At 53.5% G+C, this 21,910-nt stretch overlaps 2 pseudogenes; both read right to left on the bottom strand.

The window, feature by feature from the left end:
- Positions 1–10,937: 10,937 nt before the first annotated feature.
- Positions 10,938–12,072, bottom strand: LOC136552083 (rRNA-processing protein FYV7-like; annotated as a pseudogene).
- Positions 12,073–19,200: 7,128 nt separating this feature from the next.
- LOC136548804 (zinc finger BED domain-containing protein RICESLEEPER 2-like) lies at positions 19,201–21,489 on the bottom strand (annotated as a pseudogene).
- Positions 21,490–21,910: the final 421 nt, after the last annotated feature.

Genomic DNA, 21,910 nt, shown 5'->3' with positions numbered 1-21,910 from the left:
TCAAGCTCAACCCCGAGAAGTGCGTGTTCGGGGTCCCCCGAGGCATGCTCTTGGGATTCATAGTCTCGGAACGCGGCATTGAGGCCAACCCAGAGAAGGTCTCAGCTATAACCAGCATGGGACCAATCAGAGACCTCAAGGGAGTACAGAGGGTCATGGGATGCCTTGCGGCCCTAAGTCGCTTCATCTCGCGCCTCGGCGAAAAAGGCCTGCCCCTGTACCGCCTCTTGAGAAAGTCCGAGCGCTTTTCTTGGACCAGCCGAGGCCGAGGAAGCCCTCGCCAGGCTCAAAGCACTGCTGACCAACCCCCCCGTCCTGGTACCGCCCACCGAGGGCGAGCACCTCTTGCTCTACGTCACCGCGACGACCCAAGTGGTCAGCGCGGCCGTAGTAGTCGAGAGGCAGGAGAAGGGACATGCTCTACCCGTCCAACGACCTATTTACTTCATCAGCGAAGTGCTCTCTGAAACTAAGACGCGTTACCCCCACATCCAGAAGCTGGTTTACACCGTAGTCTTGGCTCGACGCAAGCTGCGTCACTACTTCGAGTCCCACCCGGTGACTGTGGTGTCGTCTTTTCCTCTGGGAGAGATAATCCAAAACCGGGAGGCCTCGGGTAGAGTAGCCAAGTGGGCTGTCGAACTCATGGGGGAAACCTTGTCCTTCGCGCCTCGGAAAGCGATCAAATCACAGGTCCTGTCCGACTTTGTAGCCGAATGGACCGACACACAGCTGCCACCCTGTTCAGATCCAATCAGAATGCTGGACCATGTACTTCGACGGGTCTCTGATGAAGACTGGGGCTGGCGCGGGCCTGCTCCTGGTCTCGCCCCTCGGAGTACACATGCGCTACATGATCCGGCTTCACTTCGCCGCCTCCAACAATGTCGCCGAATACGAGGCCCTCATCAACGGCCTGCAAGTCGCCATCGAACTTGGAGTACTGACGTCTCGACATACGGGGTGATTCGCAGCTCGTCGTCGATCAGGTGATGAAAGAGTCAAGCTGCCATGACCCCAAAATGAAGGCGTACTGCTGCGATGGTACGTCGCCTAGGAGAACAAGTTCGACGGTCTCGAACTCAACCACGTTGCACGAAAGTTCAATGAGGCCGCGGACGAACTAGCAAAGATGGCATCTGCACGGACCCCGGTCCCCCCGAACGTCTTCGCCAGAGACCTCCACAAGCCATCCAGTCGACTACGCCTCAGTAATGGAAGAGGGCCCATCGGTCGAGCCCACCGCAGGGCCCGAGGCCCCCTCTGCCACCGAGACCTCGCCCGCCGAGCCCGAGGCCATGGTGATTGACGCAGAGCCTCCCAAGGCCGACCAAGGAACTGGACTGGCGAGTCCCTTTCCTTGATCACCTCGTTCGAGGAGAACTGCCTGCTGACAGAACCGAAGCCCGATGGCTTGCGCGACAGCGCCAAGACTTACGCCCTCTGCGACGACGAGTTGTATAGGCGTAGCCCATCTGGTATTCTCCAACGATGCATCACCACCGAGGCTGGCCAATCCTTACTTTGGGACTTGCACGCGGGAGTCTGTGGGCACCACGCGGCGCCTCGGGCGCTCGTAGGTAACGCCTTCCGCCAAGGTTTCTATTGGCCAACGGCGGTGGCCGACGCCACGAAGCTAGTACGCTCCTGCGAGGGATGCCAGTACTACTGCTCGACAGACGCACCTTCCGGCCCAAGCCCTCCAAACCATCCCCATCACATGGCCATTCGCTGTGTGGGGGCTGGACATGGTTGGGCCTCTGCAGAAGGCACCCGGGGGCCATACCCATCTGCTGGTAGCTATCGACAAATTCTCCAAATGGATCGAGGCTCGTCCAATCGCTCAGATCAAATCCGAGCAAGCGGTGCTGTTCTTTACCGATATCATCCACAGGTTCAGGGGTTCCTAACACCATCATCACTGACAATGGGACACAATTCACCGGACGCAAGTTCCTAACGTTCTGCGACGACCACCACATCCGGGTGGCTTGGTCGGCCGTAGGGCACCCAAGGACGAATGGCCAAGTAGAGCGTGCCAACGGCATGATCCTACAAGGCCTTAAGCCAAGAATATTCAACCAATTGAAGAAGTTTGGCAAGAAATGGCTTGCCGAACTCCCGTTAGTCATCTAGAGCCTAAGAAATACCCCAAGCCGAGCCACGGGATTCACACCGTTCTTCCTAGTCTATGGAGCCGAGGCCATCCTCCCCACTGACTTAGAATACGGTTCCCCGAGGCTATAGGCGTACAACGAGCAAAGCAACCGCACTGCCCGCGAAGACGCCCTCGACCAACTGGAGGAAGCCCGAGACGTCGCGCTGCTACACTCAGCCAGGTACCAGCAAGCCCTATGGCGCTACCAAGCCCGGCGCATCCAAAGCCGAGACCTGAAGGTGGGCGACCTGGTGCTGAGACGGAGGCAGAGCAACAAGGGCCGCCACAAGCTGACCCCACCCTGGGAAGGGCCGTACATTGTCGCTCAAGTGCTGAAGCCTGGGACCTACAAGTTGGCCAACGAGAAGGGCGAAATCTTCACAAACGCTTGGAACATAGAACAGCTACGTCATTTCTACCCTTAAATTTCCAAACGTTGTTTACATTGTTTCTCGAAATACAATAAAGAAGCGTTCTTAGTTGTTATAATCTTTCGAGGCCCCCCCTTATAGACAAGTCGATTGTATAGAACCTAAGGACCGTACGATCGTCTCAAAGGCGAAAAGGCCGGCCGAGCCGTGAGAACGGCCTACGCCTCCGGGCTACGGCAGCTCCCTCACCACCTTTTCACCCAAAGGATAGCGTAAGCTTCGAGGAAGTTCTATGCAGAGAGCTTGTCTATCAATAGGGGCTCGACGTCACAATAGCGCTATAAGGGAGACTCGGCTCTGCCTCTGCAAAGCCGAGCCTCCCTCGGGGGCTAAAAAGGGGAAACCCCCTAAGTCCCGAAACCGTTGGTTAATGGTCTTTCAAAAAAATTTTACGCCAAACTCTCTCGCGCTCCGACGGGACCTTCACAAGAAACCCAAAGACCAAAAGTTTGTCTAGAGGCCAAAGGGCCGGTCGAGTCATGAGAACGGCCTACGCCTCTGGGCTACGGCAGCTCCCTCACCACCCTTCGCCGAAGGACGGCTTAAGTCCCGAGGGATTTCTTTGCGGGTTCCCAAGATCGAGACAGAGGGCACAGGCTCGGAAGTAGAACAGAAAACGGTTAAAAGACGCACATACGCAAATACTTTAAAAGGCCTCAACAGCCACAAAAACGTCACTGATACGGCAACTAACTCAATCCGGTTACATGGCCCCTTTTGGCCCTAGGTCAAAGCTCAAGGATCGGTGGCCGGCGCGGGAGGGACCACCTCTTCTTCAAATAGACCAGCCAGCGCCGTGCCAGGTGCCTCGGCCGCCTCCAACAGCTTCACGACCTCCGCATCAGCCTCCTCGTCATCTTCTGGCAACACATAGCCATCGCTGACAGCCTCGAGGTTGATGGCGTAGTGCGAGGAGACGACGGCCAGGGCGCGCTTGACACCCGTGTGCAACGCCCCCCGGAGCCTCTCGTGGACGCGGCCGCTCAACGCAATCAGGCGGCTCCCAAGGGAGCTGGCTGATTGGACCTCCTCGACGTCCAGGGCCTCGCAGGCGGTACGGACAGCGCTGCGTAGCGCCTCGTGCTCCCGGACCTCAACATCCAGCGCCGCTTGCGCTGCGACGGAGGCCTCAGCCGCCTGGGAAGCTTCTTTTTTCAGATCTACGTCGCAACGAGGGGTCAGGAGTCAAACGCGAACCGGAACAAATGGAACAAGGAACACGGTTCAGCGGAACTTACCCTCGGCCTTGTTCTTCCAGGCTAGGACCTCGACCCGAGAGGCCTCGGCCGCCTTGGTAGCCTCTGCCAAGGCGACTCTCGTCGCCTGATGCTCGCTCTGCTCCGCACCCAGCTGCCCGGCTGTGGCCTTCGCAGAGGCCGTCGCTTCTTGGGCCCGAGACCTGAAGGAGTCTCGCTCCTCCTCCAGTTCCTTGATCTTCGCCACCAAGGGGGCAGCCTGCCCCTTAGCCGTGACCAACTCGGCCTGAAGGTCAGCACAACGAAGGCGGAGGTCCTCCACTTCCGCACTCCGCGCTGACAAAAGCCCCTGGGCATCGGCAAGCAGGCCCTTCTGCCGCCGGAGCTGGTCCCAGATATCCCTCTCCCTTCGTAGGAACACCGATTTCCCAAGGGACCGGGTCTCGAGCTCCTATAAAGGTAAGAAACGCGCGTCAAAACACTACGAGGGGACTCGAAGAGAAAACAACTCGGCACGGGAGAGGAAAGTACTTACCTGGGTGACACCGGGCAAGTCCCGTCCCATAATAGTCATCGCCAGTCTGCAGCGACCGCACTGCTAGTTGGCGGTACTGCTCGAGGGTATCCCACCGCCCCCCCTCTGCGATATCTTCAAGGGCGAACACAGGCTCCCCCTCGGGATCAGCCTGGTTCCGCCAGAAAACACGCGGGAAGTTCCACCCACGGGGCTCGGGCCGTAGCCGGGCAAGGGCCGAACTCCCCTCGGCGGGATCTGGGACCGGCTGCTCCGTGGTACTGGCCGCCTCGACGTCCGCCGCCTCCTTCCCTCGGGAAGAATCATCAGACGAGATTGTCTGAACCAGGGGCGGCGCCAAAATTTGCTCCGTCTCCACCTCCATCGCCTCGGCCTCGATGGACCCGGGGGCTCTGGCCTCCGCCATCTCTACCTCGGTGGCCCCGGCGTCCACCGCCCTGGCTTTAGAGGTCTTGGGGGCTCTGGCCTCACCCTCAATGGCCTCGGCAATGGTGGACGCCCCAGCCTCCTTCGCCCCAAGACCCACGACATCGCGAGGCGTGGGCTCCTCCTCCTCCACCTCGCTCCGCGGCTGCCTCGGCACCCTTTTCCTGGGCAGCCGCCTCCTCCGAAATGGCCCCGCCCGACGCCGCAGCCACGCTGCACGCCAGCCTGCGCCTCCGCTGCCTGATGGGCGGAGGAGCTAACATTCACCTTGAGCGCCTTACGGGGCGCCAAGGGAGGATCTTCCACCAGATGCGTCTGGCTGGAAGCAAAGACACTCCCAAGGTCAGCATGCGACCGAGGGGCAAACAAGAAGTACTACGGACTCCACCAGAAAAAACGCTTACCGCGAACGGGGATGCAGCCGCTTCGACACCGCCAGCCTCCTCTGCAACGGCGGCGGTGGTGGCAGCAGCGCGGCCTCGGTGTCCACCGGTGCCAGCTGGCCTCCGTCGGGCCCCGGCACCTCCTCGACCCTTCGCGGAGACGATGGGGTCGCCCCCACCGTCGCCGGCTCCACCTCCACCAGTCGAAACCCATCGGGCTGACGGCACGCTCCTCCAACACCCGCGCCTCGGGTGTGTCGGCCTCGGCCCCGGGACGAGCCGCCACCGGCCCCGGGACACCTCCTCCTCCTGGGAGCGTCAGGCTCCTTGCCGGCGCCCCGGGCACCATCTCCCTAATGTCGGGGAGGTGTTCCAGGCAGGCCGTCCCCACCTCGCGCCCGCCGCCGTCGCCCGAAGAATCCGACATCGACGACGAGGGAGACGGCTCCAACGGGAGACCGTCGAGCTTCTGACGCCGGCGACGGGCGTCCAGCTTTTCGCGCGCGAGGAGCTTCTTCGTGCGCTTCGCCTCCTTGGCATCTTTCTTCTTCTCCTCCTCCTCGGCACGCGCCCTGTTCACGGATCGCCACCGGGCGTCCTCGGGAACGGGCGGCGGGGAGCCTCGCACGTCTCTTATCCCCTGTGGGAACAACGAAGTAAGACAACAGACAAAAAAGAAAAAAAACGAAAAACAAGAAGGCCGCGAAAGCCTCGACAACATCCAACTTACCAGCGAGACATACCCCCGCGACGGGCGCATCGGGAACGGCATCAAATCATCAATCTTCGGCTTCCCGTCTACCGCCTCTCTCACCCGACGCAGGGTCTCGTCATCGGTAAGGGCGAAGGCGGACATCTTGACACCAGCGATCGGATCGCCCGGCGTCATCTCGAACAGCCGCCGCCGCCGGGCCATCAGCGGCAACACCCTCCGGCGGTGAAAAGCCGCCACGACCACGGCCGCCGAAAGGCCGTGGTCACGCAGCTTCCCCAAGGCCCTCAAGAGCGGTTCCAGCCTAGGCTGATCGACCTTGACGACGCCGTATCCCCATTTCTCTGGTTGACTCTCTACAACCCGCCCGGTATAAGGGGGAAGTCCTCCGCCGTCGTTGCGGAGGTAGAACCAGCCGTCATACCAACGACGGTTGGACGAGGACAGCTGGGCCGGGATGTAGAGGGACTGCCGGTCTTGGCATACGTGAAGGGTGCAGCCGCCGGCCCTCTGCACCTTCCGAGCCCCCCTCGTTCCCCCCGGCTTGGTGGTGAACGTCGCTCGGAACAAGTGGAGCCACAACTCCCAGTGGGGAGCGATCCCCAAGTACCCCTCACAGACGGCGACGAAGATGGCCGCCTGCGCGATGGAGTTGGGGCTGAAATTGTGAAGCTCCACGCCATAGTAGTGCGGGAGCGCCCGCATGAAGTTATCCACCGGCGACCCGAGGCCTCGCTCGTGGAAGACGACGAAGCTCACCACGTAGCCGTCGCGCGGCCTCGGCTCCGACTCGTTCCCCGGAGCAATCCACTCCGGCTCGTCAGGGTCGGTGATCGGGCGAAGAAGACCGGCCTCCACGAGCGACTGCAGCTTCTCCTCGGTGACGTCGGACCGCTCCCAGGGATCCGCCTGGGAGGATGACGGGACCACCAGCCATTGCGCGGCGGAGGACGCTGCTACGGCGGTAATCTCTCTCCCTCTCTCTTTCAGTCTCTCGCCCTTCCCCTTCTCCTCCCCGGCGCTCTATGCTCTCAGCAACGGCACGGAGGCAGCAAAGGCGAGTGCGGAAAAGGTAAGAAGGGGAAGGGCGAGGTTCTTTGCGTATTTATGCAGGGACAAGACGAAACCGCCGGGCGACGAAATCGGGGAAGTTTCCCCCAAAAGATCCGGCGCGGTTATCCAGATCCGGTTTTACCGCCCACGCGCCCACTCCCTCCTCATTAAATCAGTGCGTGCAGATACGTCCCGTCGGCTGATGCCACGTCGCGTCCAACCGCAGCAGCAGCAGGCGCCGTTTCGCTACCCCGAAAAAGTCGCCTCAAAAGACGCGCCTGCCGTTGTTAGCCATAGGGAGAGAAATAACCCCCCCGATTCCTTTCAGGCAAAGGAACTGGGCACCGAGCCCGCTATGGTCCAGGGGTTCGAAGGCTGGGCCCTTAGGGGTTTCGACAGCCGCCCCTAGGGCAACAGAGTCAGGGGCGACTACGGGCGAGCCTATACGAGGCCGAGGCCCAAGCAAGCGAAACGCTTGGGACGCCCTGTGTCGTGTCCGAGACCGGTAGGGAGGTCTCCGAATGGGATCCCACCGTAGGGAGGCACCGAGCCACCGAGGCCCAGCGAACGGCCTCGGCACCCACTAGAGAAACCCTCCGGTACTCTTGGAGCGCGTCTCCGGACCGCTAGCCGACCCCCAGCGAACGGGGTACGGGCCTCCACTCGGACTTACCCGATAACAGCTCACCGGAAACTGCCATCGCTCGCGCCCACCGAGGGTAGCGTGGCACATTCCACCCCTCCTTCCGAGCGAAAAGGAAGCGCGAGGGTCGAGTAAAAAGTCAGGAGAATCCCTGACGGCCCTCTTGCTCCGCGCAGAGGCTAAGGGACTCTTCCTGCAAAAACATTGCCGAGGCCCAGCGACTTAGGCTCGCACACGAGGGGGCTCGGCAAAACAAACCCTCCTTCCGAGCGAAAAGGAAGCGCGAGGGTCGTTCAAAAAGCCAGAAGAGCTCCTGACGGCCCTCTTGCTCCATGCAGAGGCTAGGGAGCTCCTTCTGCAAAAGACGCCGAGACCCCGCGACCTAGGCTCGCACCCGAGGGGGGCTCGGCAGACAGACCCTCACGCGCGAGGGGCGAACCAAAAAGCCAGGGGGACCTCTGATCGCTCTCTCGCTCCGCGCGAGAGACTCGGGGGCTCCTCCTGCAACTTTGCCGAGACCCAGCGGCTCAAGCTCGCACACGAGTGGGCTCGGCAAACAGCCCCCCGTCCGAGCGAAAAGGACGTGCGGGGGACGGACAAAAAAGTCGGGAGGACCCCTGACCGCCCTCTCGCCCCGTGCGGAGGCTCGGGGCTCTTCCTACGCCCAAGATAAAGACAAAGCGACCCAAGCCCGTTACGGTCCAGGGGTTCGAAGGCTGGGCCCCCAGGGGTTTCGACAGCTGCCCCAGGGCAAAGAGTCAGGGACGACTACGGGCGAGCCTGTACGGGCGCACCCTGTGTCAGTGTCCGAGACCGGCAGGGAGGTCTCCGAATGGGATCCCACCGTAGGGAGGCACCGAGCCACCGAGGCCCAGCGAACTGGCCTCGGCACCCACTAGAGAAACCCGCCGGTACTCTTGGAGCGTGTCTCCGGACCGCTAGCCGACCCCCAGCGAACGGGGTACGGGCCTCCACTCGGACTTACCCGATAACAGCTCACCGGAAATGCCGACGCTCGCGCCCACCGAGGGTAGCACGGCATCTTCCACCCCTCCTTCCGAGCGAAAAGGAAGCACGGGGGTCGTACAAAAAGCCGGGGGAACCCCTGACGGCCCTCTCGCTCCAGGCGGAGGCTGAGGGGCTTTTTCCGCAGCATCGTCAAGGCCCTGCGATCCGAACTCGCACCCATGGGCCCGGCAAACACCCCTCACTCGAAAGAGAAAAAAGCCCCTGAAGAAGTGAAATCACTCCTCCAGGGCCTCGGGGGCTACACCCGGCGGGTGCGCTCGCGCGCACCCACCGAAACCTCGAGTACAAAACACCATCCCAACGGGAACTGTCGAGAGCCAATCCTCGTCAGAACCTCAGGGGGAGTGCCTCCACTCCCCCCAAGGCTCGGGGGCTACTGTCGGATACCGTGAGAAGGGGTACCCTAAGCAAGACCCAAAAAACGACTGCTTAGACTTCGTAAAGATCGAAACCAGCTAAACACCGCTGGCCTCGGCCGATTCTCCGACTCGCCCGAGGCCCCCTCACCGCTGGCCTCGGCCGATTCTCCGACTCGCCCGAGGCCCCCTCACCACTGACCTCGAGCGACTCCCCGCCAAAGGCCTCGGCCGGGCCACTGACCCTCCGTCTCGCGCGAGGCGGGCTCGGCAGCACTCCGCTGCCTCTTCCTTCTCCCGTCCCTCTGACAAAACGTCGTGTCGCATTAACTCAGCCAACTGCTGCCCCTGACATCGGCCGCATGCTCGGCACAGTACAGCGGAATGGCCGACGGGACAGGAGGCAGGACGGGGCAGGGGTTACCCGCCACTGTGCTAACCACTATGCACATGGTTGACGCCCATGCCTCACTGAGCTGCCAACTCCTGCTCCAAGGACAACGCAGCATGGGGAGCCACGTCTGGGCTACTGTGGCCTCGGAATCAGTACCCAGGACCAATAATTCCCTCCAAGGCCTCGGCAGTTTGCTTCAGGGGCTCGGCAGCCTGAGGACCCACGTCCGCCGGGGCCCCCCGCGATGGCTTGGCCTCAGCACCTGCAGAGCCACAGCTCCCCACGACGTCATCACACGATGACCTGCACGTCGTCCCGGACTGGGCAGGGGTTACCCGCCACTGTACTAACCACCATACACATGGTGGACGCCCATGCCTCACTGTGCTGCCAACTCCTGCTCCGAGGACAACGCAGCGTGGGGAAGCCACGTCTGGGCTACTGTGGCCTCGAATCAGTACCCAGGTCCAATAACTCCCCCCAAGGCCTCGGCAGTTTGCTTCAGGGGCTCGGCAGCCTGAGGATCCATGTCCGCTGAGCCCCCCACGATGGCTCGGCCTCGGCAGTCTGTAGGGCCGCTGCTCCCTACGACGTCATTGCACGGTGACCAGCACGTCGCCCGCCATGTCCTGCATCAAGCTGTACTGGAGCCCCACGACGTACAAAATCGAGTATGACCGGCGCGTCACTTCTGCACGACAAGGACGGGGCCACTCCATCGACCATACCACAACAGTGGCCGGCTACAGGGCTCGAACACGCCACCCCATTTACAGAAGCGCTATGTAGCAATCTATGTACGGTCCCAGGTCTCCCTTAGAGTATAAAAGGGAGGGACCGGGGCCATTTCTAGGGGCGACCCGGAGAAAGACGAACACACCGCTAGAACTGCGCACTCCTACGCTGCTTGGGAACAACGCCTCAAGTAGCCCGCACCACCCACGCCGAGACCTGGGGCTAGCTCCCTCTCTCACCTAGTTTGTAACCCCCTACTATGAGCACTCCGGTGCAAGGAATACAAGATCGATCTCTCGGACTGGACGTAGGGCCTCAATTGCCTGAACCAGTATAAACCTTGTGTCTCTTTGCATCACCATCCAGGATTAGGGGCACGCAGCACAAATTCACTCGTTGGTTGAGGGACCCCTGGTTCCAAAGCACCGACACCTCCTAGAACAAATCAAAGTTACCCTTCACACCATCCTTCCAGAGTAGATTCTCAGCAAGGTGCCGAGTACACCAACGATGGTGCAAAGGTGCATACCCCTTTATCTGCTCTCGCACGGCATTAAGTATTGTTGAATAATTTTATGTACTATCACAACATCAAGGCATTCTATATTAGTTTCTAGACCTATCTTCTTTGTTTGATTTATTAGATACTGTAATAAATATATGTTTAGGTGAGGATGCCCTGCAATTTTATTTGATCTGTCTTTTAATAGTTCAAGGCATTGATACAATGGATGGCATTGATACTACCCTTATCAGTATGTACAGATACATTGTTCATGCATTAACATATATATGTGATGGTGCGAACGCCAAAAGCAGCTCCTTTATAGAATAATATAGATAACAAGGTTCATGCAAGAACATTAATCAATCCAATACGCTGTGAACTAGAGGCAACTAAAATGTTTCAGAAAATTAGACATGTCTCATACTATGCCCAAATCTAAAAATTGAAGATCATGATACTACTAATTTCCAAGCCATCTTGCAAGTATTTTCTTCTGTTGATCATCGTAGAATTGTTGTTGTCTGGTTGACATGGTGCTCATATCAACATTGATAATTCTTTCTTCTTCTCGATCCCGCTCGAAATCAAATTTATCTTTGTCAAGTTTTATCCTTTCTTCCTGCAAAGCAAGGGCTTTTTGGAGCATCTCATGTTTCTTCAACTCTCTTTCCTCTTTCTTCAACTCCCTCTCCTCTTTCTTCATCTCCTTCTCAGCATCCATCTCTTTCTTCTTTGCCAATAAATAATCCAAAGCTTCAATGCTGGAAAGCTGCTTTAATTTCTATTTTTCCTTCTTAGTCCCAGTAGGCCTGTCCACTGTGGTTATTGTAGTATGAGTCTCGTCTACATTAGTAGCAGGAGTTGAACTAGCAGTGGTCTTTTGCTTTTTGTTGAATGGTCTCTGAGCTTCAATTTACTGGCGCCTATGCGTCCACTTTGAATGGTTTTTTAAGAATTTTCCAGCAATGTATGTACTGGAAAGTCCTATGAAATGGGTCATCATTCTTATACATAGTTAATGTGTTTGCTTGCTGCAATGGAAAACAAAGGTGACACATGAGATTATGCAAAAATATAAGAAATTGGCATGTCAAGAGGTCATCTAACCTTGTCATCGACAGATGAACCACTCTGATTTCTGGCCTCTACCTTGGAAACACAACTAGCAAATATGTTGCAATCATGTTGTATACCAGACCACCGACTCATTAGAGAGCTTTGTGTGCGATCAGAATCAACATCCTTGTGTGCGTGGAAGTAATCATGTATTCTTTTCCAATAGGTATTTTTTGATTGATTGACTCCTCGCACAGGATCCAAACTCACATTTAGCCATGCTGACACCAACATCTCGTCCTCTTTAACAGTGAAATTTTTGGACCTTTTCTGAATTCCTTTCACCGCAGCAGTGACCTCATCGCGTGCTTGTACATCATTACGAAGTGGGATATTGTTGAACACTGCAGCTGGAGTGAAGCCCTGCATAATCATGTCGGTAAAAGATCTCCCTAAATCCATTTGGGCTGTATGAACAGAACACAAGTAACATGTAACTGTAAGATGATGAACTGAACATGTTATGAGCATATTGTCAAGTACAAGCAAAAAGACAGAGTTTTATGAAATTATACAAAAAGGACAAGACAAGAACTGTAACTTAAATATGAAAGATTGTCAGGCATTAAATAATATGAAAAAATTCTTTCAACCAAAAACCATGTTTGACACACCTTTGTAGTTGGCTGCATATTTTCTAAATCCATACTACAGTTATAATGATCCTACTATCTTCGCAAGTGAGCTAGTCATGGATGGGTTGATGTCAGCTGTTGAAACATTTTACCATGGTGATTATGACAAGCAAAATCAAGTAGTAAATGAGGAGTTGATCAAGTTTAAGGATCAAGTAGGACATCTTGCAAAACTAGTAGCAACGGCTGGCTGAAAGGATTTTGATTTTAACCCAGGTAATGACTCTTTATTTTAGTTGTATTTTTTTAGTGATTAAAGGTGCAGCCTGCAGCCATAGTTTTTCCTACAGAGTATACATATCTAAATTTATATAATGTCTTGTGCTCTCTTCCGCTTTAATTTAGATTTGCATACACAAAAAAACTGAAATGTATGCTTCAGTTCAGTTTTACTATCTTGTGCTGATTTAATATGAATTTTTATACAGCAAAATGGTGGGGTAATTATGGAACACAAGTTCCAGCATTACGGCGTCTAGGATAACATTGAAAATAAGTGAAACTCATCCATGATACGGGCAACTAAAATGTTTGATCTTAGTTGGTAGCCTTGCTGCTTTCAACTAAACTACCTGTCGGTGCAGAAAGTGACCAACTAATAAATATTTGTAGTTTTGCCGTACGTTGTGATCGGAGGTGACCTAACACTCAATGACATATGATTTATACTAGTTCAGGCAACGTGCCCTACGTCCAGATTGGGTCGGTCAGTGACTTTATTTTTGAGCCCAGGTGCTCGAAGTTTGCAGTGGGGTTACAAACGAGAAGGAGGAAGAAGGGGTGTACAGGAGGTCTGGTCGGCTCCGGTCGGAAGGGCCAAGAGCGACAGGAGCTACGCTATGAGCTAAGTGTTCAAGTGTGTGCTTAGAGTCCGAGCCCGGCGGTTCTGTGGTCGTGAGCTAGTAAACTTGATCGGTGCTTGTTATCTTCAAGAAGGGCTCTCCCTTTGTTGGAGGGGGCGCGTCCCCTTTTATAGATAAAGGGGACAGCTTTACAAGTGAGAGGGTGAGGGTACGTATGCTACCGAGCCTTGTTGCCCACGCCTACCAAGCCTTGTTGCCCACACCGGTGGGTACAAGATAATGGTAGACGCCTACAACACTGTTGATGTCACTATAGAATGTCAGATGCATGCGGGAGGTCGTGCTGTCTTTTTCAGGGATGGTAGACGTCGGTACCTGCAAATACTGTTTGATGCCTTGAGGCATGTGAGGGGTCTCGCTATGTTCACCCGGTACGGTAAATCCTAGCGCCCATACCGCTATCGATGCCCAGAGGCATGTGGGGGGCCTTACCGTATGGGAGTTTTAGCGTCCCCTACAATACTGTGGAGGGAGATGCGGCGCCTATAATACTATTTGTGTTAGGGTGGCTGTAGAGTACTGTTCCATGCAGGGTATGGTCCCTGGTACAGTGGTTTTGACTTGTGAGCCTTGCCTTGCTTTTCTCCGCACGTCTTCTGGTTCCTACCGAGCGGGCATTCCCGGTCGGATGGCTCTAGTTGGCTCTGAGTGCGCCGGTCGGAGAAGAGCGGTGAGCAGGGTTCCTGTGAACCCAGGTCAGAGATGTGGGGTCAAAGTCGGAAGTAGTGTTTTGGGCTAGGCCTTCCGATCGGTGAGGCCGTCTAGAGGCGGCTGGAGTCGAAGCGAACGCTCTGGTCAGAGAGGTGGGCCGAAGTAGCCGATGAGCGGGCGTGGAAGCTAGTCCCCTTCGGCCCGACCTTCCGGTCGGTGACTGGGCCATCCTTTCGGCCTATTGTTTTAGACTCTTAGGCCGAGCCTTGGTGTGGAAGCTGGTCCCCGAGGGACCCTGGGTTTTATGAACCCGATAGGAGGCCCTGAGCCCCCGGGTGATTCGGGTATAATCGCCCGGGGGGATTTTTGCCGACGGGTGCGCGAGAGCGCACCCGCGGGTGTAGCCCCCGAGCCCCTAGGCGGTTTGGGTAGAACCATCTGGGGGGTTTCCTGTGTTGTTTAGTGGGGGAGTTTTTTTATTTTGAGACAGAGTTTTGTCGTCCAAGGCGTCATTGTGCAGCTGAGGTGATTTTTAGTTGTTTTGAGAGATTGGGTGAGAGGGAGCGTGTGGATCCTAGCGTCGGTGCGCACCATGGATCGAGCGAGGGAGTCAGTCAAGGGTTTTGGACGAGACAGAGCTTCACTGATCCTAGCATCGATGTGCGCCGTGGGATCAGGTGAGGCAGTTAGTTTTGGATGAGACAGAGCTCACTGATCCTGGCGTCGATGCGCGTCATGGGATCGGTTGAGGCAGTTAGTTTTGGACGAGACAGAGCTCATTAATCCTGGCATCGATGTGCGCCATGGGATCGGGTGGGGTAGTTAGTTTTGGACGGGACAGGGCTCACTGAATCTGGCGTCGATGCGCGCCATGGGATCGGGTGAGATAGTTAGTTTTGGATGAGACAGGGCTCACTGATCCTGGCGCTGATGTACGCCATGGGATTGGGTGAGGCAGTTAGTTTTGGATGAGACAGGGCTCACTAATCCTGGCGTCAATGCGCGCCGTGGGATCGGGTGAGCCGGAGTCATGGGGCGAGATCGGGGTCACAAACCTAGGTTTTTGGAGCGTAGTCGGAAGCATAGCCGGATGGGGCAAGATTGGGGTCGCAAACCCAGGTTTTTTGGAGCATAGTCGGAAGCGTAGCCGAATGGGGCGAGATCAGGGTCGCAAACCTAGGTTTTTCGGAGCGCAGTCGGAAGCGTAGCCAGATGGGGCGAGATTGGGGTCGCAAACCCAGGTTTTTGGAGCGCAGTCAGAAGGGGCGAGTTTGGGGTCGTAGTCCCAGGATTTTTGTCTTGAGCCCCTGAGCCCTGTTGGGCCTTAGTAGGGGTCGGTGTGAGTTGTGTGCATTACCCCATCCTCGGTTCCTCACAACCGGAGGGGCTGAGTTTTGTCGCTTGTCTCGATCGCTCGGGCTCAAGTGACATGCTCGGTGAGTTCGCTAACGGGTGTGATCGAGTGGAATCTGGGTCTGTCGTTCATGATGGGGTTGGCATAGCCCTCTTATGACATTCCACTACTCCTTTACCTACAACGCGGCAGATGCCTGGGTCGTTCTGGAGATCGACCCGGGTGGCCTAATGGCCTCCCCTCGATGGAGATTATGTGGGTTTAGCGAGAGGTTTAGGATCAAACAAGAAGGTTGAGATGACCCGGTCTGCCAGACTGGGCGAGGGCTGCACGGGGCTCATCTATGTTTTTCTCCCCTGGCTCTATTGGTTGCTCATGTCAAATGAGGCAACCGCCGCTTCATGACGCAACACAGAATGTTGTGATGCATTTCACTGCACGTGCGATGCTTAGTTCCCGAGCCCCCGGGTAGTTCAGGGCCTGAATCATCTGAGAGGTTTGGGCGTATGGATGTATGAAATGATTGTAAGGAAATAGGGGGGGTTGGTAGTTCTCACCTTGATGGCTTGAGTGATGGGGTTCAGAGAGCTTCAGTCAGAAATGTTCGACCGGGACCTACGCTCGTTGTTCGTGGGTGAGCCCTTGTGTGAACAATTTTTTTATTAATGAACACATGCTCACCTTGATGGCTTGAGTGACAGGGTTCAGAGAGCTTTAGTCGGAAATGTCCGACTGGGACTCGCGCTCATCGTTCGTGGGTGAGCCCCTATGTGAATAGTTTTTGTATTAACGAACACAGCAGTCCTATTCTCCATGACAGAATCACTATCTGTTCTTTGTTTTTATCCTGGCGTAGCTATTGTTTTTGTCCTTTCTTTTTTGCACCTGCCCGTTAGTTTCGTAGGCTGCAGCTTTTTAAGAGCATGTGCATGGCCCGCGGGGCTCGGCTGCTCATAGCCATAGGTCATGGCGGGGTGCGTTCGGTTAGGAGTGAGAACAAAGTTACGTAGGACAGTTTAAAGGAAAGGAAATGTGCTTCCATTCGGGGATAAATTTGTTTACCATGTGACAACAAAAACAGAGGTAATATTCGGTATTATGCCCTTATGTAGCCCCCGAGCGACCTAGGCTAAAACTGTTCGGGCCGGGGTGCTTTTTAGGAGTAAGTGTTGACTAAAAAAGCGGTAATACCAAATTTTAGGGGAAAACGACGTAGCTGTTCAATGTTCCAAGTGTTGGTGAGAGCATTGCCATTGTCGTCCTCTAGTCGGTAGGTGCCCGGTTGGATTACTTCAGTCACCGTATAGGGTCCTTCCCATGGCGGAGAGAGTTTGTGTTTTTTCTTTGTCGATTGGGTCGAATTACTTTCGTGGTACCTGTGGAGAGTTTGCTGATAGCGAGTGGAGTGGATGACGGTCATCTCATGGGCCTCCTCGAGCAGGTCGACTGCGTCTTGCTAAGCCTCCATGCTCGATCATAGTCGAAAGCCTTCACACTTGGGGCACCATGGTCGAGGTCAGAGGGCAGCACTGCCTTAGCTCCATAAGCCAGGAAGAAAGGCGTGAACCCTGTGGATCAGTTCGGGGTTATTCTTAGGCTCTAGAGGATTGCTGGGACCTCTGCCACCCATCGTCTAATGTATTTGTTGAGTCTATTGAAGATGCGTGACTTGAGTCCTTGTAGGACCATGCCATTGGCATGCTCGACCTGACCGTTGGTTCGTGGATGTCCGACCAAGGCCTAGTCGATCCTGATGCCATATCTATCACTGAAGTCTAGGAACTTCTTTCTGGTGAAGTTGGTTCCGTGGTCAGTGATGATATAGTTAGGAATGCTGAACCGGTAGATAATGTCGAGGAAGAATTTGACCACCTCTTTCGAGCGGATGTTTGTGATGGGCTTGGCCTCTATACACTTGATGAATTTGTTGACTGCTACGAGTAGGTGAGTGAAACCGCCTTGGCCCTTTTTGAGGGGTCCCACCATGTCGAGGCCATAGACCACGAATGGCTAGGTGATGGGGATGGTTTGGAGTTCCTGTGCTGGCAGATGTGTTGGCCGAGTGTAGAACTGGCATCCTTCACATCTGTGGACGACCTCCTCTACATCTCGTAGCGCGGTGGGCTAGTAAAAACCTTGATGAAAGGCTTTTCCGACCAGCGACCTTGGGGCCGCGTGATGTCTACAAATTCTAGCATGGACCTTAAGGAGGAGCTGCTTCCCCTGGTTGGTGGGGATACACTTCATGAGTACCCCTAACGGACTCCGTTTGTAGAGTTCATCACCGAGCACGACGAAGGTCTTAGCACTTCGAGTGATCCATTGAGCTTCAGTCCTTTCGGGTGGGAGAACCTCCTCACAGACGCTGCTTGGTGGGCTCCGAACCTGATGTCATAGAGGTAGGCGAGTAGCAGTACTCGCTAGTTGGTTTGGTCGAGTGCCAATACGGCAACGTTCGCAGGTGACATCGTCATAGAGGTACTAGGATTGGAGCCCCCGAGCGCTGGCTTAGCATTAGGGTCGGAGCCCCCGAGTGCTGGCTGGGCGTCGAGGTGTGTCTAGATCAGACTTTCTAGGATGCCGGCGGACAGCTCGTTCGGGTCAAAGCGATGCAGACGCTGCTTGGTGGGCTCCAAACCTGATGTCACAGAGGTAGGCGAGTAGCGGTACTCGCCAGTCGGTTTGGTCGAGTGCCAATACGGCAACGTTCGTGGGTGACATCGTCATAGAGGTACTAGGATCGCAGCCCCCGAGCGCTGGCTTAGCATCAGGGTCAGAGCCCCCGAGTGCTGGCTGGGCATCGAGGTGTGTCTGGATTGGACTTTCTAGGATGCGGGCGGACGGCTCATGGGTGTCGTTGATGAAGACCCCACTTGGGGATGGATCCCGCCTGGCGGCCAATTTTGTAAGGAAATCGGCGACATCATTGTCCCTTCGAGAGACGTGATGCGGTTCGATCCCTCAGAATTTGTCCTCGAGCTTATGCACCTCTTAGCAGTACGCTGCCATGAGGGGGCTTTTGTAAGAAGACTCCTTCATGACCTGATCGATGACTAGTTCTGAGTCGCCGCGAACGTAGAGTCACGTAGCGCCGAGTTCGATGGTGATGCGTAGTCCGTTAATCTAGGCCTCATATTCCGTGGCATTGTTTGAAGCTGAAAAATGGAGGCGGATGGCGTAATGGAGCCTACTTTCGTCTAGGAGATCAGAACCACTCTGGCCCCTAAGCCAGGCACCATTATGGACCCGTCGAAGTACATTATCCAGTACTTGTGGGTGACATCCGGGGTCGGTAGCTGGACCTCCATCCATTCTCAGTCTGGGCGTTTAGTTTTAACCGACAATTTGGTTCAGTTAATTCGGTTATTTAAAACTTCAGTTTTCAGACTTTAGCCCCTGATGGGTTCTCTAGAAAATAGGAAACCGCATAATTCGGTTTTGATTTTTTCTATTTGGTTTTCGGTTTTAACCGAAATAACCGAAACTCCAGAAAACAAGCTTACAAGCTTACATAAATTCAAGCACTCCAGAAAACAAGCTTACAATCCTCAAATGGTATATTAGTACAGTGTATGAATTCAACAAATCAACAAGCTTACATAAATTCAACAAATCAACAAGTTTACAAGCTTACAAGCCTCAAGACAAGTAGACAATAGTATAGATCAGTGCTGAAGTATAGAATAGAATTACATAGATTCAAGAGTTCTTCATTATTCAAATAGAGAAGTAGCCGCAGGCCAGCAGCAGCATCATATGCCAGGATCCATTCCATACACTGATACACCAAGACACCAAGTGGGGAGACAAGTACTGGACAGAATCACATTTGAAGTACTACAAGTCTACAAGCATCATATGACTGGAGGTCTAGAGGCTGGACTATTGGAGGCTGGAGCATCAGCAGTCCACGGTCCTGCAGCCATCAAGTGATCTCAGTGACTCAGTGTCTCAGTTAGTGAATCTTAGCAGTTCAAGAAATATTAAACAGACGAATGTACCTTTTACCAGGTGATCAGGAGTCAGGACTCAGTAGCTGTAGTAGATTCCTTAGAAATGAATAGGCCACCAAGTTCTAAAATAAATAAAGAATAGATGATCTAAGTTAGTACAATGTATGAATCATGATTCATGAAGCACATTAGAAGCAACTAATAATTTAATATGTTACCTTCCTCAAGCAAAAACATTTGTTCGCTGTCCTCTTCAACACTAACATAGTTTCCTCCATGAAGCCAATCATTTGCACAAACAAGGCGCTCAACCATTTTTGAGGTTAGTGAGGTCCTAAAGTCATCAAGAGTTCGGCCACCAGCACTGAAGGCTGACTCAGAGGCAACTGAGGTGATAGGAATCGCCAACAGATCACGGGCCATTCTAGATAATATTGGGAATCTTGTTGAATTAGCCTTCCACCACTTTAGAATGTCAAATCCTTTTGTGTCCAGCTCATTATCTTCTGATAGATACTTATCTACCTCAGATTTGACAGTTCCACCCTCACTGTTAATCTGCTCAGTAATTACTGACATCCACCTACTCACTCTTGTGCTGGTTTTAGCTGATTCAGATTCAGTAGGTTGTGGTGCCTTATCTTTTGGGGCATACATTTCCTTGTACTCTTCAAACAAAGCATGAAAATAAGTGTTCACTGTATCCCATAGCTTTTCTCCTATTGTATCCCCAAACATTACCTTAATTCCCATTCTAATGCATTTTGAAAGTTTGTATCTAGGATCAATAGCAACATAGAAGAAAACAATGAAGTTGAGCAGCTGATCCCCCTTATCTTTCTCTCCTCTCTTCTCTCTGTCTCCCAACCTCTCACCATACTTATCTCCCTAGTACTTGTAGTACTTCACTAACATTCTCATACCCATTTCCTTACACAGGTTGTCTTCACTATGACACCATTCTCTCAGCAGAAGTAATACATCAGCAATCTCATGAAAATAAGTGTGAGATGTTGGACGACTTTATACAGAAACACGGAGAGTGAGGTCATAAAAGTGTTCAAGAAACTCAGCCATCTTCCTAGCCTTATCCCAATCTGTTTTTGTTGGTACCCCTGGACCATTCTCTCCTTCTAATTCTAATTTGTAGTATGGGTCTTCATCACTATATCTTTCAAATGCTTTTTGGTACTTCTGTGCAGCATTTAACATAAGGTAGGTTGAGTTCCATCTAGTGCAAATATCTAAGTTAAGAAATGCTTTGCTCTGTACCTTGGCTAACTCAGCACATTTCTTAAATTTTACCAACCTAGATGTTCCACACCTGATAAACTTAACAGCAGCACGGACACACTGAATTGATATATCAATTTCCTTCAACCCATCACCTACTATTAGGTTGATAATGTGAGCAGCACATCGCATATGCAAGTACTCTCCTTCAGTAAAACAACCTTTTGACTCATTCAAGATCCGCCTCACATACTTAATTGCGTTATTGTTTGCACTAGCATTGTCTACTGTTATTGTGAAAACCTTGTCAATGCCCCACTTAGCCAAACAATTCTCTAATGATTTCCCAATGTCCTCCCCTCTATGGCCCTTAACCAAGAAAAAACTAATAATTTTCTTCCTTAGGTTCCAGTCATTGTCAATAAAATGGGCTGTAACACACATGTAGTTTTGGCTATTCTTTGCAGTCCATGTGTCAGTTGTGAGGCAAACTCTTTCACAATTTTCCTTAAAAAATTTCTTAAGCTTTTCTTTCTCATCTTCATATACTTTAACACAAGCTCTAGTGATTGTTCTTCTAGATGGTAGAATAAATCGTGGACATGCTTCTGCCATTAATTTCCTAAGACCAGAACGTTCAGATAACATAAATGGTTGTTCATCTTCAATTATCATCTCAGCAAAAATCCTTCTAAGTTTATCAGGATCAAATTTCCAAGTGGTTACATTACCCATACTACTAGTGCCAGCACATGGTGTCAGTTGCAAAGTTGCTTGATTATCAACTACTGGTTTGTTTGGATTCTTTTTGCAAATCTTCAAATGAGCTTTCAAGGATGACGTACCATTTGTTCTTGAGCCATAATGAAACAGCTTTTGACACCACTTGCACTTGGCTCTCTCTTCCCCATTATCAAGTTTGACCTTGCTGAAACTATCCCATACATCAGATCTTAGAGCCATGGGTTTCCTTTTCCTAGATTCTTCATCCGCTTTCTCTCCATCCTTACTCTCCTGCTGCTCCTTGCTTGCATCTACCACTCCAGTCATTGACGCTCTAGCTTTAGTTTCTTGAGTTTGAGTCTGATTAATCTCACAAGCAACAGTTTCATCTGTGTCCCCCATCTAGAAACAAAATGTTTCAAATCAGGAATTAACAACAACAAGGAGAAGAGGAGAAGACCAGAAGAAGAATTGAAGCTCGATCTAAACTTACATTGGAGGATTGCTCCGTCCGCGCCACTGTTGTCTTGGTCGAAGAACTTCACGAGGGTGTTGCCGGGCGCCTGGCCGCCTACCGCGCCTCCTCCCTGGTCCCTGCAAGGCTGCGACTGCGCTCTTAGCCTTCTGCCTCCTACCTCCCTTCTCCTCGTTGGCTCGCCGTGACCTGCTCCAGTCGCCCGCCGGTCGCCACTCGATGATTTAGGGTTAGGGATGAGCGGCTACGGGCTACGGTGCTATCTCTCTACGCGCTGAGCTGTAGGATGGCTGGATGGGGGTTTCCTTTATGTCTTGATGGGCCGTCGAACTATGGGCCATGAGGGAC

Source organism: Miscanthus floridulus, chromosome 4 (assembly GCF_019320115.1).
Source record: "Miscanthus floridulus cultivar M001 chromosome 4, ASM1932011v1, whole genome shotgun sequence".
NCBI lineage: Eukaryota > Viridiplantae > Streptophyta > Magnoliopsida > Poales > Poaceae > Miscanthus > Miscanthus floridulus.
Note: the sequence above shows the minus strand (reverse complement) of the source record. Positions and strands in the feature narration are given on the sequence as shown.